This window comes from Rhinopithecus roxellana, chromosome 5 (genome assembly GCF_007565055.1).
Source record: "Rhinopithecus roxellana isolate Shanxi Qingling chromosome 5, ASM756505v1, whole genome shotgun sequence".
Lineage (NCBI taxonomy): Eukaryota > Metazoa > Chordata > Mammalia > Primates > Cercopithecidae > Rhinopithecus > Rhinopithecus roxellana.
This window is the reverse complement of record NC_044553.1, coordinates 60,290,720-60,309,305: the sequence shown is the minus strand read 5'-3', so window position 1 is coordinate 60,309,305 and position 18,586 is coordinate 60,290,720. Positions and strand designations below refer to the sequence as shown.

General features: G+C 47.5%; 1 pseudogene; it reads left to right on the top strand.

Annotated features, from left to right (window-relative positions):
• Positions 1-10,141: 10,141 nt before the first annotated feature.
• Positions 10,142-17,506, top strand: LOC104668694 (annotated as a pseudogene).
• Positions 17,507-18,586: the final 1,080 nt, after the last annotated feature.

The window sequence follows — 18,586 nt, the reverse complement described above, 5'->3', positions numbered from 1 at the left end:
AGCCTGTGTTTTCTGTAAAAGGTTTTAGAGTTTTATGTATTAATCTGTGATCCATTTTGAGGGATTTTTGGGTTTTTTTAGACAGAGTCTTGGTCTGTCACCCAGGCTGGACGTCTCAGTCACAAATGATCCTCTCACCTCAGCTTCCTGAGTAGCTGGGACCACAGGTGTGCACCAACATGCCTGGCTAACTTTTTAATTTTGTAGAGATGAGAATCTTGCTATGTTGCTCAGCCTAGTCTCTACTCCTGGCTCAAGTCATCCTCCTGCCTTGGCCTCCCAGAATGCTGGGATTACAGGTGTAAGTAAGTCATCACATCTGGCCTCCTTTTTTTTTTTTTTTTTTTTTTTTAAATAAAGAATGAGGTTTAGCTTGAGGTTCATTTTCTTCTACTATAGATGTTCGATTGCTCCGGTGTCATTTGTTTAAAAGATTATCCTTCCTCATTGAATTGTTTTTGCACCTTTGTCAAAAATCAGTTTGCTGTACTTGTGTGGCTCTATTTTGGGATGTTCTGTTCTGTTCCATCTACTGTGTGCCTGTTCTTCTGTCAATACTACAGTATCCTGATTATTATAAAGCCAAGTGAAGTTTGAGGTTATCCAAGACAAATATAAAAGTCCTGTGGGCTCAGAACAAGTAGCACCTTCCTGAGAGGAGTCAGAGAAGCCAGTATAATTTAGATACTAAGACTGCAGATTTTCTACTCAGTAGATGTGGGTTGAACCTCAGCTTGTTACTGGTTGTGAGAAATTGAACAATTTGTTTCTCTGTGCTTCTGTTTGCAGTTCTATAAAATGTGGATAACAATAATGACTACTTCAAAAAGACTAAATGACTATTAAATGAAAAAAAATCATGAAGATTGCATAGCATTATGCTTAGAACATAATGATCAATACATGTGAACTTTACAGCAGATGCTGTTGGTATCCTGCCTGAGTCCTCTCAGCACTCACCTTTCTGTATTCATCAGCCCAACTTCCAACAGCTCGCACCTGTGACTTTCGCTGGGTTTTTCTGGTTCCTGGAACCTGCTCTGTGCACAGGTGGGGCAAGCTGGCAGTAGTAAGGAATTTAACGCTGCTTAAGAGCAGCCCTCAACCAATGACTGACAAGAGTTGACCAGCTGTCCTGGTTTGCCTGGGACTGGGGGGTTTCCTGGAGTGCAGGAAAACTGGGAGGGTGGGCCACCTTAAGTCCCCAATTCCCTTTGAATTTGAAGCAGATGCTCAGAGTTCCTCAGCAGATTGAACTTCAGTAGTCACAGAAGTAACCTGATTGATCACACACCTTTCCCGAATGGGAGTCCCTAGCTGGCTCATGACTAGGAGATGTCAGTGTCCTCATTCCAGACTGGGCTCTGCAGTCAATGCCCATCTCACACATCCCTGTCCAATGCTCCCACCTCATCACACAGCTCTGGAATTTATAATTAACTCCAAATCTTAGCATCTCTCCCTCAATATCTGATTTCTGAGCTCTAAGAATAATGTAGTTGGAAAACCAGCTGCTTTGTGGGTCAATGAGGGGAGTACTTGAATCTTGGTACTGGCTTGGTAGTCCTAAGATACCTGTCTTATTACCACCAGGACATCCCTCTCTCCCCATCTTCCATCTTTCCTGGGCTGTCTTCTCTTCCATCTCACTCCCTCTAGTCTCCTAACATTGCTTCCCAAGATCATCTCCAGAAAAACTACTTGCTTCACAGTATACCTCTTAGGGGAGCCAGCTTAGGATTATTATTGTTCCTTGGTGTCCCCACTGGATAGTAAGGGGGCTTGAGATGAAAGGTATGTGTTGAAAATTGTTTCAGATATGAGGTGCTGCTGTTGCAGTTACAGTTACACAAGGTGCTGTGGGCTGTTTGGGCAGGTAGACCTGAACAGGAAGGCCTGGGGGCTAGGAGGAGGTGAGAGGAGAGGCTCTGTGAATTTTTTTGGAATTGGAGGGAGTGGCCTGATGTCCCAACCTGCAGGACAGTCGAATGGGCCCTGGAAGGGGGAGTGGGAATGGAGGAGACAAGAAAACACAAGAAATGGAGACAAGACAAATAGCCTGATCAAGTCTCGTTTATTGAGTGTAGGGTCATGCCTTATATAGGCTGGCAGGGGAAGAGGTTGGGCCAGGGCGGTGACGGGGGGCCGGGTCTTCTCAAATTACAATCGCGCATGCACCGTGGGTTTGTACTTTTCCCGGGCGCGGGATCGCGCCTGCGTCCTGGGCTGCATATCTTCCTGGGCGGGAAAATGTTTGCACGCGCGCGGGAAAGGTTGGCGCGCGCGGTAACAGTTTTGGCGCGTGCGGGAGAAACTTAGGCGCGCGCGGGAAAAGCTTTGGGCGCGGGCGGGAAGGGCTTTGGGCGCGCGCGGGAAGGGTTTGTAAATAAAGAACCCGGGAATGTGCCCTCTTGTCTCCACTTTGCGGAGATCAAGCAACAGAGGTCGGCTAATTCCGGGCCTCATGGCTCCGGACAGGTCCCCCTTTTTTATATATAATTATGGCTAGAAGATTGTCCCTCGGGAACTGCGCCTGTCTTAGGTTGGAGTAATGCATCTCATCACTGGTACCCGTCATGGGATTAGGCAGTAGCTTATGACGGCCCTCCTGTCTTAGGTTAGTGAGAGATGATACTCTCTTACCCGTCATTGGCTGTCCAGTTCAGCGCATAGGGAAGGTGGTCATAATGGGTGTGAGTATGAACCACCGCGATCTTCTTGTTCTAGGCGATGATAATGGACCTGTATAGGCTTCGCTTGGATAGCCTCGACCTGTTGCTTAATGAATGTCATGAGCTTATTGAAGACCAAAGGTCCTATAGAGAGTAAGAGCAATAGGCAAAGCAGGGGGCCCAGGAATGGCATAAGATAGGGAAGGAGTCCATGGAACCCAGTCCAAAATGGGTTATTGGTTATTTCTTTTCGTCGTTTTTCTAGGTCTTCTTGTAGATGCCTGATTTTGTCCCTGACGATCCTGGATTTGTTGGCATAGAAACAGCACTTCTCCTGTAAAGCCAAGCAGATGCCTCCCTGTTCTGCAGTTAGTAAATCTAGGCCTCTTCTATTTTGGAGCACTACTTCTGCCAGAGAATCTACCTGATCTTGTAAATCTTGTATAGTACTCGAAATGGCCTGCATATCTGAGCTCAGTTGGCAAGACAATTTGGTGTATTGAGTAACAGAAACCCCTAGGCCTGTAGCCCCAGTTGCTACGGCAGTAGTTATGCCTAATCCTGCAAGTAAGGGGATACATTGTATTGCCCTTTTGTTTCTCCCTAAAAAGTGATCTATGGCTGGGATAGGCACAGGTTCATCTCCAGGGATAATGTCTATGTCTGGCAAAAGTGTGGCTAAGACACAGCGTCCTGTCCAGTTAGTAGGTAAATAGGTATAAGCCCTATTATTGCCACATATAAAAACTGAGCTGTTTGGGGCACACAACGGTTGGGAAATATTTACTATGGTGGAACAATTATTGAATTGATTGAATCCTACATCGAGGTCGTGTTATTGAGGGGAGGGGAGTAGATGCAAGAGGAACTAGGAAATTCTAAAGGCTCTACTTTAAGGGGAGGAATTATGGTGCAAGGGGTATTGGATGTATAATTTAAGTTATTACTGGGTATGGCAAGAGGAACGGGATCTCCTGATTGCAGACACAGCCAGCAGTCATCAGCCAGACTAGAGTTGGAATTGTTAAGCAGGTTATGAGTAGCCGTGAGGAGGGCAAAGGTCTGGGCATCAATTTTCTCTTTCCCTCGGGCTTTGGGCAAGGCCAAGGGGTGGTAGTGAATTTCCGGGTACAGGGACCTTTGCAACTCTTCAAGTTTTTTGTATACCCTAATTTCTCGGACCTTGTCTTGTGGTCCTCCTCCGTCAGAGGTATGAAGAGGGGGGTGAATATTCCAGCAGACAGGCTGTCCTACCATTCCAGTACAGCCAGCTGATATAAGGTTATTGGTATTTCCTACAACTGTAGGGACACTACTGGCCCCTATACTGGGGGTTCTAGATCTTGTTAAGATAGCAGTATAGTATGTTTTACCGCCAGAGGTACATTCTAAATAAGTAGTGTAGCAGGAACTATGCATAGCAGTCTCAAATGTGTCACAAGGGTAGGTTGTGGTATCCCCTCCGCTAAATATCCTTGGGGTTGACACACACCTCCACTTAAGAGAGTCACTAGACAGGTATGCTGTGTAAGCGGAGCAGGACACAGCCGAGATGTATGTATTTGGAAGGGAGGTCACATATCCCCCCAAACAATCACAGGGCTTACCGTATCGTTGTCGTATATATTTACGGGCCTCATGGGGATTACCAAAGCCGGCATATACCTGGAGTGCTTGGCAAATCAGCACCATGGTCCAGAGGGGCTTGTAGTTGAAGTTCATCTCTGCAATAGAGGAAAAGAGCACTCTCAGGGAGAAAATCACTCCCTGGATTGGTTATTGTTAAGTACCTGTCTTACCAGTCGCTCTGGTAGCCATCTGGCTGCATCATGAGTTTGAGAAAAAACACAAACTGAGCCTCTTCCCCAGATTAACACTGGGTCTGGACCATGCCATGTGTTGTCTAAGGGGTCTTTCCATTTAACCGTGGCAAATTGTTTTTTGGACTCGGAATGCCAAAATCGATCGGCTGCTGATCTGTTCAGGTTATCCAAATTTAAAAAATTTAAAATAAAAAGTGTGTGATTAAGGATATTTCTAGGGGTGCCCTTAGTAGGGTACCATTCTCCCTTTTTTATTTTGTCAATGGTGGTTTTTAAGGATAGGTGTGCTCTTTCAACTATTCCTTGTCCTTGAGGGTTATAGGGAATTCCAGTAATGTGTTTTATTTGTAATTTAAGACAAAAGTCTTGGAAGGCTTTGGATGTATAGCCAGGACCATTGTCTGTTTTTAGTTGTTTAGGCTTTCCAACTATGGAAAAACAGTGTAGTAAATGAGTTATAACATGTTTGGTAGCTTCTCCTGTTTGTAAGGTGGCTAGTATAAATCCACTAAATGTATCTATACATACATGGATGTATTTTAATTACCGAATTCTGAATAATGAGTGACATCCATTTGCCAGATCATGTTGGGAACTAGTCCTCTTGGGTTAATTCCTAAGTGAGGGACTGGCAGGTATGTTATACAGGTCTGACATTGTTTAACTATTTGTCTTGCTTGTTCTCTAGTTATTTTAAACATCAGTCTCAAAGTTTGAGCATTAAGATGGTGTAAGGCATGAGTAGCCTGTGCTTGGGCTAGGTTTGTATTTGTAGCTATGGCTACCGTCTTGGTTGCCGTATCAGCCAGTTGGTTGCCCTGGGATAGAGGTCCTGGTAATCCTGAATGAGCTCTAATATGTCCAAGAAAGAAGGGTGTTGTTCTATTATGTATTATATGTTGGCATTGTAAAAATAACTTGGCTGTGTCTGACACATGTTTGATTTGTGCTACGGTCTCAAGTAAAGGTATTGAGTGAGCTAAATATGCACTGTCAGTATAAATATTAAGGGCCTGATTAGGGAAGGCTGACAGCACTGCGATTAGGGCCTGCAATTCTACTAGCTGAGCTGAAGTATGACTGGTTTTGAATTTAACAGTGGTGTCTGCAAAGGTATATGCAGCAGTCCCTGTGGATGACCCATCAGTGAATACTAATAAGGCATTGTCTAAAGGTGTTTTACTGGTGACATGAGGGAAGACAAAAGCATGTAGCTTACAAAATTGAATAAGCTTGTTTGGTGGGTAATGGTTTTCTAAGTTACCGGCATAAGAGGCGCAAGCAATCGGCCACGTTTCAGTATTTTGCATCAACCAATGGATTTGTGGCTTAGAATAAGGTTGTATGATCATAGAGGGTTCAATTCCAAAATATTTTTTGCTATTGTCTCTCCCTAGAATAATTAAATCTGCTATGGCATCATAATAGGGGAGTAATACCTTTTTGGGAGATGAAGGCAAGTGGACCCACATAATAGGGTTATTTTGCCAGAATAAACCAGTAGGTGTTAGTGTTGTGTTAAATATTAAAAAGGTTAATGGCTGTGAATAGTCTATGTTAGTAACAAATTGCTCAGCAATGGCCGTCTCTACCCTATTAAGTGATAAAAGAGCTTCTTTTGATAACGACCTAAGGGACTTAGGGTTGGGGTCACCTCTCAGGGTGTCGAATAAGGGTTTTAAGTCTCCTGTGGTGAGTTTTAAGTAGGGCCGAAGCCAATTTATGTCTCCAAGGAGCTTTTGGAACTCATTGAGGGTTTGTAACTTATCTTTACGGATAACGGCCTTTTGATTTGTAATTTTAGGTCCATTTATTTGAAAACCTAAATATGTATAAGGGTCTTGTAGTTGTATTTTTTCTGGAGCTATTTGTAAACCCGCCGTGGTTAGTTCTTGCTTGAGTTGAGCAAAACACTGTAAGACTTGTTCTCCCATTTTTCCTGCTATAAGAATGTCATCCATATAGTGTATAATATACATTTGTTTCCATGTCTCTCTAACTGAGTGTATGGCTGTAGCCACATATTTTTGACACAAGGTGGGACTGTTGGCCATACCTTGAGGTAACACTTTCCATTGGTATCGTTTCATTGATTCTTTGAAATTTACAGATGGTAAGCTAAAGGCAAATCGTTTTTGGTCAGTAGGATGAAGGGGAGTTGTAAAAAAGCAATCTTTAAGGTCTATGATAACTTTAAAATATCCTTGAGGGATTGCTACCGGAGAAGGTAGCCCTGGCTGTAAGGCGCCCATAAGGACCATAGTAGCATTTACTGCTCTTAAATCTTGTAAGAGTCTCCACTTTCCGGATTTCTTTTTTATGACAAATATGGGGGTGTTCCAAGGAGAGTTGCTTTCTGTAATGTGTCCTGCCTCCAATTGTTCCTGCACTAACTGTTGGGCAGCGGCAAGCTTCTCATTGGTTAGCGGCCATTGATCAACCCAAACGGGTTCATCTGACTTCCAAGTGATTGGATCAGCAAATTTTGGGGGTGCAGGCATGTCAATGGCCATAGTTAAAAATTTCCAAGCCCCCTTTTATCCAATTTTCCTATGGCTGGGATTGGCTGTAAAATGCCATCTTCTCTTTTTCCTAACCCTTTTCCAGGGTGGTAGCCCTGAGCCAACATTTGTGCAGTGACTATATCATTTGGGCTACACATCATGACCCTCATTTGGGAGAGAAGATCTCTACCCCAAAGGTTAACAGGCAAATCAGGGATAACAAATGGCTTAATGAGACCGGAATTACTTTCTTGATCTCTCCAGGTGAGGTATTTGGAACTTTGTCTAGGGTTATTACTTTGCCCGATTCCTCATAAATTTGTTAAGGTCTCTGAAGTGGGCCAACTGGAGGGCCAATCTTGTTGTTTAATAATTGTTACATCGGCCCCTGTGTCTATCAGTCCTGTAAATAACTTTCCGTCTAGCCACAAGGTGAGAGAGGGTTTTTGATTAGTAATGGGCTGTACCCAGTAGATGTCTGAGGATCCGAATCCTCCCTTTCCCCTTAGGGGCGATTGGACTTTATTAGCTGTTTTTAGCAATGGTAACAGGAGTAACTGTGCTATTCTATCCCCTTGAGGAATGATAATGATGTTGTCAATAGCCTTGGCCATGATTTTGATTTCTCCTATATAATCACTATCAACTATTCCTCGAAAGACCTGTAGGCCTTTCATGGTGACGCTGCTTTTCCCCAGGATTAATCCAAACAGGTTTGAGGGTAGGGGTCCATATACCCCAGTACCTAAGGCTTGGGGTCCCATTTCAGGGGTTAATACTATCTGGGAGGTGGAACAGAGGTCCAATCCTGCGCTTCCTGGGGTTGCTCTACTAAGCTGTGAAACGGATTGTTGTTGGTTGGTACAAAACTGACCACCCCATAAGCTTGTTTCGGGGCCTGGGGCCGGCCCCTCAATCCGTTTCCCTGTTGAGGTGTTAGGGGATTTCCTTGATTGTCAGTTTTAGATTTACATTCGTTGGACCAATGTTTTCCTCTTTTACACCTAGGGCAGAGGCCTGGAGCTTTTGCCTCTAAGGTCTTAGCTAGTTCTCCCTTACAATCCTTAGCGAAGTGTCCCATTTTTCCACACTTAAAGCACCCCCTGCTATTCTTATTGTTACTGGTGAGGAAGTCTTTTATGGTTTGTCCACTAAAGGCAGCAGCCATAGCCAAGCCCTGTTGATATGAGGGCCCTATGTCTGAACAGAGGCGGATGTAGCCTGTTAAGTCTGTTTTCTTTCTATAAGGTCTGATTGCTGCCTGACAAGCCGGATTAGCATTTTCGTAAGCTAGCTGCTTTACATAATCCACCCCTGCCTCGGCATTTCCAAATATTCTGCTGGCCGTGGTTAAAAGTCTATGTACAAAGTCTGCAAGAGGCTCATCAGGCCCCTGTTTGACCCCCGTGAGCAAGGCTCCTGGATCCCCCTTAACAGGAAGTTTTCTCCAGGCTTTGGTAGCCACTGCTTGGATTTGAGAAAACAGTCCAGGATCATACTGCATCTGAGCATCGGTTTCTGTGTAATTACCCGAGCCAGTTAGCATATCAAAATCCCAACCATTTCCGGCTTGTTGGTTTCTCTTGGCCGTATCTCTACAATTTTCATAAAATTCTGACTTCCAAATCAGATGGTCGCCTCCGGAAAGAACTGCTCTAACTAAGGTATTCCAATCTATGGGAGTGAGCCAATTTTCGGCCACAGATTCGACTATGGCCAGCGTATACGGGGCAGTAGCTCCGTATTGTGAGACAGCAGTTTTTAGTTCTTTTATTACAGTAAATTCAAACCCATTGTGGTGTCTCCAGGCTCGACCCTGCGTATCTGTAGTTTCCGTTACTGGAAAAACATCTTGAGGAGAGGAATCCTCCCTATCCCTACTACCAAGCAACCTTCCTTTAGGGACATGCTGTCCGGGCCTCTGAGGGTGAGAGGGTTTCTCTATTCCTTTAGGGTATTGAACGCTCTCACTTCCTGTCCTTAATTTCTGCAATCTAGTGATTAAAGACTGATGTAGTTCTTCGAGCTTTATTTGCTCTTCAAGCTGTGCAATTTTTTCTCTAAGCTCCTCTTTTGGGTCTATTACTGCCATAACTGTGGGGGCAGAAGCCTTATTATAGGGAAGGGGATAAGTAAGAGTTTGTGGCCAGTCAGAATTATGATATTTTGCTGCCCCTTCCTCCAAATTATCCCAGTTTGCTTCTGAAGGGTTAAGGTTATTTTTACTTTTGCTTTCATTAGTTGTAGGTAAAACTGGGTATTTTTTGAACTTTTCCTTATTTGATGTTTCTATATTTGTCATTGAGAGGACCCCAGCCTCTTCCTCGTCACTTGTAGTGATATAAGGTCTATTTCTTTATTAGGTATGGATTTTTTAAGGTCGGTTTGGGAGCTGCCTCTTAATATTTCCTCAGTCTGAGTAACCACCGCCATTACCTCAGGATCTTTTTCTTTTTCCTTTTTATCTATTATATCTCTGATTAGATTCCAATAAGAAAAAGCTGTCACCGGAACCTTTTCTGGTCCAAAAGTACTATAGTAATCTTGAAAACAGTCTCCCACTCTACGCCACCTCTTTACGTCAATGGTCCCCTCTTGTGGAAACCAAGGGCAGGTTTCTTTTACAAAATCAAAAAACTTAAATAAATCATTACTTTTAACCTTTACTCCTCGTGTTTTTAAAGCCTCTTTTAATTGCCCTACATACATTTGATGCTGGCTTAATTCTTGTCCCATAATCAGACACTGTTACTCACCTCTGGTTCCAACGCAGCAGGCTCCCATGACGTCTGGAGGAATTTCTTTCCACTTTCACTTTCGGCCGACTTTAGTGCCTTCTTCCTCACTTTTTCCCCCATGTCCAGGTCCCTGTTCGGGCGCCAGGTGTCCCGACCTGCAGGACAGTCGAACGGGCCCTGGAAGGGGGAGTGGGAATGGAGGAGACAAGAAAACACAAGAAATGGAGACAAGACAAATAGCCTGATCAAGTCTCGTTTATTGAGTGTAGGGTCATGTCTTATATAGGCTGGCAGGGGAAGAGGTTGGGCCAGGGCGGTGACGGGGGGGGGGGGGGGGGGGGGGGGGGGGGGGGGGGGGGGGGGGGGGGGGGGGGGGGGCGGGTCTTCTCAAATTACAATCGCGCATGCGCCGTGGGTTTGTACTTTTCCCGGGCGCGGGATCGCGCCTGCGCCCTGGGCTGCATATCTTCCTGGGCGGGAAAATGTTTGCGCCCGCGCGGGAAAGGTTGGCCCTCGCGGGAACAGTTTTGGCGGGCGCGGGAGAAACTTAGGCGCGCGTGGGAAAAGCTTTGGGCGCGCACGAGAAGGGCTTTGGGCGCGCGCGGGAAGGGTTTGTAAATAAAGAACCGGGGAATGTGCCCTCTTGTCTCTGCTTTGCGGAGATCAAGCAACAGAGGTCGGCTAATTCCGGGCCTCATGGCTCCCGACAGCCTGATTTTATTGGAATCAGAAGGGAGTGACTGGACTTTATCTAGAGTTGGAAGGGAGTCATTTGTGATGAGAAGCAACTTGCCTGTCGGAAATGTTACAAGTTTAGTATCTGAGAAGGGGGCTGTTGCTGTGACTTTAGGTGGAGAGATGAGGGGTGGCTTCAGGAAAGGTCAGAACCTGGAGCTGTTGAGAACAAGTTCAATGCTCAGATGACGGATGTAGAGGTGAGCCAGGCAAATATCACTCAGGCACTTACCGGGGCCCAGCACCATGCCTGGCCATGTCTGCTGTGGTGCTGCAGTTCACTACAGTGGGGAAGCCCTTCTGGTGGAATAGGCTGTGGAAAGAACATGGATAGTCCTGTACTTTCCTGGAAAGTTTGGAGAATGGTGGGACGTCCGTCAGAGGCCTCAGTGGCACTTCCATGGAGGATGCATGGAGACACAGGTCCTAATGTGTTCCATAATGTGAATATCTTCCCAGGTTCTTCCCCAGCTTTGGGTCCAGAAGGAGGAAAACCAGACAGTGACTGCCATGTTCAAGGCTGTGTCATGGACCTTTAGGGGTCTTCATCGGCCCTCAGTCCCTCTCTCAGCAAAAATGTTTGGCAAAAGAGCAGATAAGAGCAATGTCCTGACTGATAAAGTGGCTGTGATCACTGATCACTGGGTCCACAAGAGGGTGAGTGAATAGGAGTCCCTAGCTGGCTCATGACTAGGAGATGTCAGTGTCTTCATTCCAGAGTGGGCACTGCAGTCAATGTCCATCCCACACATTCCTGCTCAATGCTCCCACCCCATCATACAGCTCTAGAGCTTATAATTAACTCAAAATCACAGCATCTCTCCTTAGAGCTCTGGTTTCTGAGCTCTAAGAATGGTGTAGTTGGAAAACCAGCTGCTTTCTGAGTCAATGAGAGCAGTGCTTGAATCTTATCTCCCTACCTACAGCCTCAGTAGTCCCAAGATATTTATCTTATTACCACCAGGACATCCCTCTCTCCCCATCTTCCATGCAGCCATGGCCTTTTAGGATCCTGGTCTAATAGGGAGAAACCTGAGACCTATTTGTCCCTCAGACTCAGTGGTTTCATTGACTGGAGGATGCCCACTGGCACCAGGGGAATGAGCAGGCCAATGTCTCAGGACCAGCTCAGGGAGTTTTCATAGGTGAACCTCTTCTCATTGTCACATTTCTTCCCATGTCGCTCCAATTCCACTCATCCTCTGACTGCCATCATAAGCCACAAGCTATGAGTCATTATCACTGGCAGGAGGAGGAGTTTCTGGTGTTAAGTGCTTCAGGGACACGATCTTCCTTTTGACCCTTCGTGGTCTATAATTTCACCAACTTAGACCATTGTATTTCAGAATTGTTTAATCATTCTAGACTTCCCAGATCTCCGTGACGTTTTAAATCTTTATGGGTGCTCCCAAGGCCTGACCTTCATAATAAATGAATACATTAAAAAATTCCGAGCTACCCAGATAGTTTGTACAACGTAGAGGAAATGTGCCTTCTGCTCTTTCTTTATCACAGGGGTTGAGCAGCCCTATCAAGAGTACATCAGATCTCCTCAAAGGAAGGAAATGCAGAGGGGAGAATGCGTTTTTCAAAATGAAAGTGTTTCAACTGCAGAGCAGAGGGAAGCTGTTAAGCTTAGAGAAACTGTAATTTATACCGGGGGCCTCTGGCTAGAACAAAAAGAAAATAGGCTGGACCATTAAAAATATTCTTTACAATGTAGACCGGGTACCCAGCAAGTTAACTGATTTGATGAAACATTACTTTTTAAAAACTCCTTTAACAAAATTGATATGAACATTTCTTCATCTATAAAATATAATTATACATTAAGTTGTGAGAATTAAATGGGGTAGCTTTTGCGAAGGCCTGGTAAGTATTAGCCACTCAGTTCCTCTTCCTTGCTCAGAAGGATTTGGAGGTTGCTCTCAGACAACACCAGGGAACTCAATTTGTGTCTCAAGATCAGGCTTCCAGGAGGAGAGTGGGTAGGGCAGAAGCCATCACTCCATCCCTGCCCCCAGGATCCGCTTTGCCATCGCTCAGCATCTTGCCCAGGACGGGGCCCACGTGGTCGTCAGTGGCCAGAAGCAGCAGAACGTGGGCTGGGCCGTGGCCGCGCTCAGCGTGGTGGGCACCGTGTGCCACCTGGGGAAGGCTGAGGATCAGGAGTGGCTGGTGGTCATGGTGAAGGGGCAGGCAGTGGGAGGAGGAGAAGATGGGGATACCCAGATCCAGCCCTGACATGGCTGGGGTCTCTAGGAATGATATCTAGGTGAACAACGTGTGCAGCCCAGGACAGGGCCCTGCCCAGGGAATGAAGCAAATGGACAACCAGATGTGTCTGAGAAGAGATGTTCCTGGCAGGAGGGAGCTCACAAGGGCTGGTCTAGAGCAGTGCTAAACAAAGGGTGGCCTGGCCTGGGAGCTTGCTAGATACCTGGAAGTTCAGATCTAGCTGAGGCTGCTTGAATGGAGGCTAACTTTGCACACAGTCTGCCAGTGATCTGTGTACTTGTTGAAGTTTGAGAGCACAGCTCTAGCGCACCCCCAGGTGCTGTGCTGGGGAGCCCACTGGGGTAAGAGCTCTTCATGTGTGACCACCCTGGAAGGGGTGAGTCGTGAGGCAGAATCTGAAGGAGTGTGCAGTGGGCAGCTGCATGTTGCAGAGAATGAATGGGCTCTTGATGTGAGACTGTGGGAGGAAGATTCTGGAATGGAGGGAGAGGTGAGACAAAATTGATTAGAAATGTAGGAGGTGAGTGAAGATCTGGACTGGTCGGGGCCTGGGTGTCAACTAGGCATCACACAGGGGCAGGAATTTGATGCCTCCGAGGAGGTGAGAAACAAATATTTCACTCACCTCTGATGGCCAGGATCTGCCAGTGCTCCAGGGATGCTGCAGGATGACCTCAGGCAGGGGTTCGTCACTTTGCCCTGGGTTGTCGCCATCTCTCCTTCGCTCCTTCCTTCACATTCTCTGTCATTTCCTCCACAGGCCTGAAGCACTGTGGAGGCGGTGACTAGTGTGCGTGGCAGAGGTCAGTCCCTTGGTGGGGAGCACACTGGGAGCCAGTGAGCCGGTCTGGGACAAGGTGAGGACCGGGGATAGGATCACTTCCTGCTTGGCTCTCTGTCCTCCATTTCTGCACGCATGCATATGCACACAGAGCACCTCAGCACCCACATGCCCTCCCTCCTCACCTCAATGCTGACCGTGATGGGTGGGGGCTGGGGCTCCCTGGGACAAGCTGCCCATCAGTAAGTTGGACAGGCACTGACTATGCCCAGCCTAGACCAGGCTCCAGCAGCCTCCTCTACCCTGACTCTCCTTGTGCTGGTCACTGCTACAAGGAGCTGAGATGCCAGAAATTTCCTAGTCTATCTGTGGCAAAGACCCCTCCCTTGGCTCAGGTTTCTGAGGCTGTCTCAGTCTGGACTTACTGGCACCTGTTCTAGTCCCTTCATTCTGCCTGTCCCATAGGCCCCTTCTGGACTGTCACAGAGACACCTCACTTGTTCACAGACACAGCAGAGAGAAGGGACCCCTGCCCAGGCCTACCGTCCCACTCAATCAATAGAGCATTCCAGGGGCTCCCACTGCCTCTCCACACCCCCTGCCCCTGCTGTCCTGATGGGTCCCCTTCGAGGGCTCAGTCCTGGTCCTCTCCTGACCCTGTTGACAGAGACTGGGTTCTGTGATCTATGTAAGCCATCCCCTCCTCAGGGAGCCTTCATCCCACTGACCACCCCTCCCCTTCTCCTGGTGGAGCCCACCCCACCTTCTCTCTGTGGGCCTCACATTCCATGGCCTTCCAGACTCAACTTTCAATTCCTCTCCTCTCCCTTCAGCCACACTCAGGCTCTTCTGGTTAAAAAAAAATCCTGGTTCCAAACCTTTGCTGACATAGACCAAATACTCAGTATGGATTCCCTTCTCTCATTGCACCTACCTAATGGCACTCACTAAGTTATCCTGATTTCCCTCCCTCAACTGTATTTCCCCAGCCTCCTCTCCAGAGGGCAATATTGACTGGGGAGAGGTTGTGTGGGGACCGACAGTGAGAGGGTACCCTAAATCACAGATTATTGGTGGCTCCCCTATGACCTGGGCAGGACTGGAACCTCTGATCCCTTTTCCCTCACACATAGTAAGGAATACCCACATAGTAAGTGTCCCAGCACTTGGCACAGTCACAGGGCTTCATTCTTGCTCTGGCCACAGGTCTCCAAGTGACAGACCTCCTCCCTCCCTGTCCCTTGCCCGTGGATTCTTTCTCATTTCAGATCCTGTGTGTGAACGTGAAGGCCTCAGCCCTGCTGCTGAGCCAGCTGCTGCCCCACATGGAGAACAGGGAATGAGGGATGAGAGGGGCTAGTGGGCACTGAGGTCTAAGTGCATTGGTTTTTTTCTACCGCCCTGGAAGCACTTGGGCAGGGACTCAGGAAGTAGAGGATGGCGGGGGAGATGGTAGGTGTGTCCTTTGGGAAATGTTCTCCATTTCCAGACCTACCTTCTTCCTCATGGGATGTGGCAGTTGTGATGAAGATGAAGAGACACTTGCTGCGGACGGGCAGGGCCTGCCTTCCAGGTCCTCAAAGGACCTTTCACTGGCCCTTGTTTCTTTCATCCCGGGGAGTGGCATGGACCTTGCCCCTGCAGTGGCAGCTGCAGGGATGAAGGGGCCAGAGTGAAGTCACCCAGAGCCGCCAGCTCCAGTTATGCTTGCCCTCTTCTGTGGGCATGGCATCAGTTTCCCTTCTGGTCAGAAGCCCTGTGGGTTTGCTTCTCCTCACCTTCCCATGAGGAGCCTGGCTGTCCTGTGTCCCGTGGCTGCCCAGGGGCAGGCCAGGCTGGGACTCGTTAGTGATGCCCAGACCTCACAGGGGTCTCTGTGACACATGAGTGTCACTTGGCTCTGCTCTCCAGGAGTGCTGCCCCTCAGCCTCGGGACTCTGCCCCAAGGGATGCCACTCTGGCTGTGTGTATTGGGTGGCTTTGACCCCAGCAGTGGCCTTGGTATCCACTAATTTAGATGTCCAGCTTCCCTCTAGTGTTCCAAATTGTTCCCAAACTTTTATGCTTTCACCCTGAATCCTGAGCTGGTTTCCTCATAGCATAAAAATACAATTTCCTGGCTCACCTGGTCTTTTTATTGAACTTTCATCTCTTCTCATCTCCCTTTCTTCTCACAGGGGAAGCTCTGTGGTTCTGGTCTCATCTACAGTGGATTATATGTCAATACCAGTGAGTGTGAGCTCCTCTGTATGTGGCTGGGTGAGGGATAGCTGAAACTGGTTTCCTGTGAGGCCCTGCAGGGTTATGTGGGAGAATTGGCTGTTGATCCCAGATAAGGTAGAGTTAAGATGTGTGAACACCAGGCCAGGCGTGGTGGCTCACACCTGTAATCTCAGCACTTTGGGAGGCTGGGGCAGGTGAATTGCTTGAGTTCAGGAATTCAAGACCAGTATGGGCAGCATAGCAAGACCCCATCTCTATTAAAAGGACCAAAATAAAAATTTTTTAAAATGCTGTTTTTTTGTTTCTTTGTTGTGCTGTTAACACCAGCATAACACCCTGACTGCTACAGACCAGGTGTAATCTCACTTTGTCATAATAGACCTAATACCCAAGGACATTAAGCCATGTGCCTAGGGTAAGAATAGCCAGTTTGCATTACTTCAAGGACTGGGCCCTGGGTCTCTTAATTCCTGCTTCCTTCCTGAATGTTCAAAAGCACAGTGCAGCTGTCTGTGTCAAGCTTGGACACACATGCAGCAACTTGACATTTCCCTAAGCCTGGAGGAGCCCTGCTACCTCAGAATTTCAGTCCTGAAAATTATTATGGGGTGGTGAGGGGTCAGGGAAGGCATTTTAGTTTGGGGCTGGAGTCAGGCATATCTTCTTAGTCTGTGACCCAGAGTCACAGCTTTTGTTGCTCAGGTAATTGTCCATCCCTGCATTGTCAATCCACTTTGTCTGCTTCCTTTTGCATCTCAGAAGTTGGGAGCCTGCAACACCAGCAGAACAGCCCTGCTGGGCCTCTCTAAGTCTCTGGCAATGGAGCTGGCTCCAAAAGACATCTGGGTAAACTGCCTGGTGCCAGGAATAATCAAGACTGACTTTGTGCAAATGGGGAGGGTCACTGTGGCTCCTACTCCCACTCCCTGCTCCAATGGTCCCACAGATTCCTTCCCCAGCCAAGCTTCCAGCTGAACTGAGGCCCACAGAGACCTGCAGGCTCATCACTCAGAGGCTTATCACTCAGAGGCTCTGGCCTGCAGGCTCATCACTCATCTGGCCCAGGCTCATCCCTCAGAGGCTCTGGCCTGCAGCCTTTGGGACCTACAACCTCTCCCTTTCCTGTAGAAGCATGGGAGGGCCCTGTCCTTTCTGGGAGCAGACCAGAGTCCTTCCTCACCCTTCTCAGCCAAACAGGGTCACCCTCCCACAGAGGACTTGGTCTGCCATGGTGCTCTTCCCAGTCCCCATCTCCTCCCTGCTACCAGCGCTCCCCAACATTCCCTGCTCCTGTCAACAGTCCATCTGCCTGACATTGACCTGAAATCTTTCCTCAGGACAAAACATTGCCATATTTGCTACCCAGCTTTAACCAAGTCCATGGATTGCAGTGGTAGGTGGTGCTTGGTACTTTATCGGTCTGTGTCTACTTGAGGGAAAGTTCAGGTTCAAGAAGACATAGATCCCTGATCTTCCAGTCTACTAGCTGTTCCCCTCTCTGAAGTCTGAAGACATCACAGTCCTGGGCTGGAGGCTACAGGGTGGGTGTGAGCCCCCCGTGGAGCCTGGTGAGGTATGGGTTGATTGGGGTCAATGCTGGGCACCCCTCTGGGGCAGCAGGACCTGAGGTCAGAGATTAACACTTCAAAGGCTGCGCCCTCAGCTCTGCTCTCTTCCCTCAGGTTTGGGGAGCCAGAGGACTATGCAGGAAGCATGTCCTTCCTGGGCTCTCCAGATGTGCTCCATCACTGGGGAGAACATCGTGGTGGTTGGCTACTCCCCTAAGCTGTGAAGAAAGTGTGTGGCTAAGAGAGTGAGGTCATGGTCCTCAGCGGAAAATGGGGGGCCTAGGGAAATATGGAAGCAGGGAGCCTTAGGACATCATTAGGATCCAGGGCCATGTAAGGAAACTTGCTCAGGAAATAAGGAAGGCGAGGTGTTTGAAACTTTTCTTTTGGAAACAAACATGTTTGGCCACTTCTAATCTAGGCTGATTTCTGTTTGGCTAGTGATGTATGAGCAGTCCCCTTGGCCTAGAAGCCTCATCCCTCGCAGAGTTCCTTGCCTCATTCCCTAAGACTTTTTACCCCTCCCTACTTTCCTGCATTCCTTTCCCATGAAATTATAAATAGGGCTGGATACTTTCCATCTGCCCTTCCAGATCCACTATCTGTGTTTTTTCTTCTCTGTGCCCTGGGAGGCTGACCTGTAGGGATGCTTCCACAGTCCCTTAACCTCTGGCTTCCAGTTGGGTTTGGTCAAGGGGAGGCACCCACAGGAGATTGGAGGGTGCAGGAGAGTGAGGCCAGGGAATTTGTTTCTCAGGTTCCCTTATTGCCTGCTTGCCACATGAGGGCTGTCTCCACCAAACGCTATGGCTCTTGTCAGGCAGTACCTTCCCCTCTTTTGCCCCTTCAGGTCTAGAGGTGGTAATGGCTCCCTACTGTTGCTATCTCAGGAGTACTGCACTATACCTTGTTGGATGCACTAAACCCTGTCCACTTATTTTTAAGTAATTTTAAATTAAAATCTCCTTGATTATTCAGTTTGAGAATATCAATGTTACCACCATATCTTTTCCTTAAGAAAACCATTTACTTATAGCTTGTATACAATAAATCAGATGCACTTCAAGCAAACTTTTCACTGAGTGTTAACAAACTTTTACATACATATGACCACTACCATAATAAAAATACAGAACATTTCCATTGCCCCCCTCCAAGTTCTCTTGTGCCCCATTCCACTGGACACCCCTGCCAATGACCCAAGGCAACCATTGATCTTCTGTCATGATAGATTATATATTTTTTAGAGGTTTATATAAATGGAATCATATGGTTTATATGTACTCTTCATGTCTGGCTCCCTT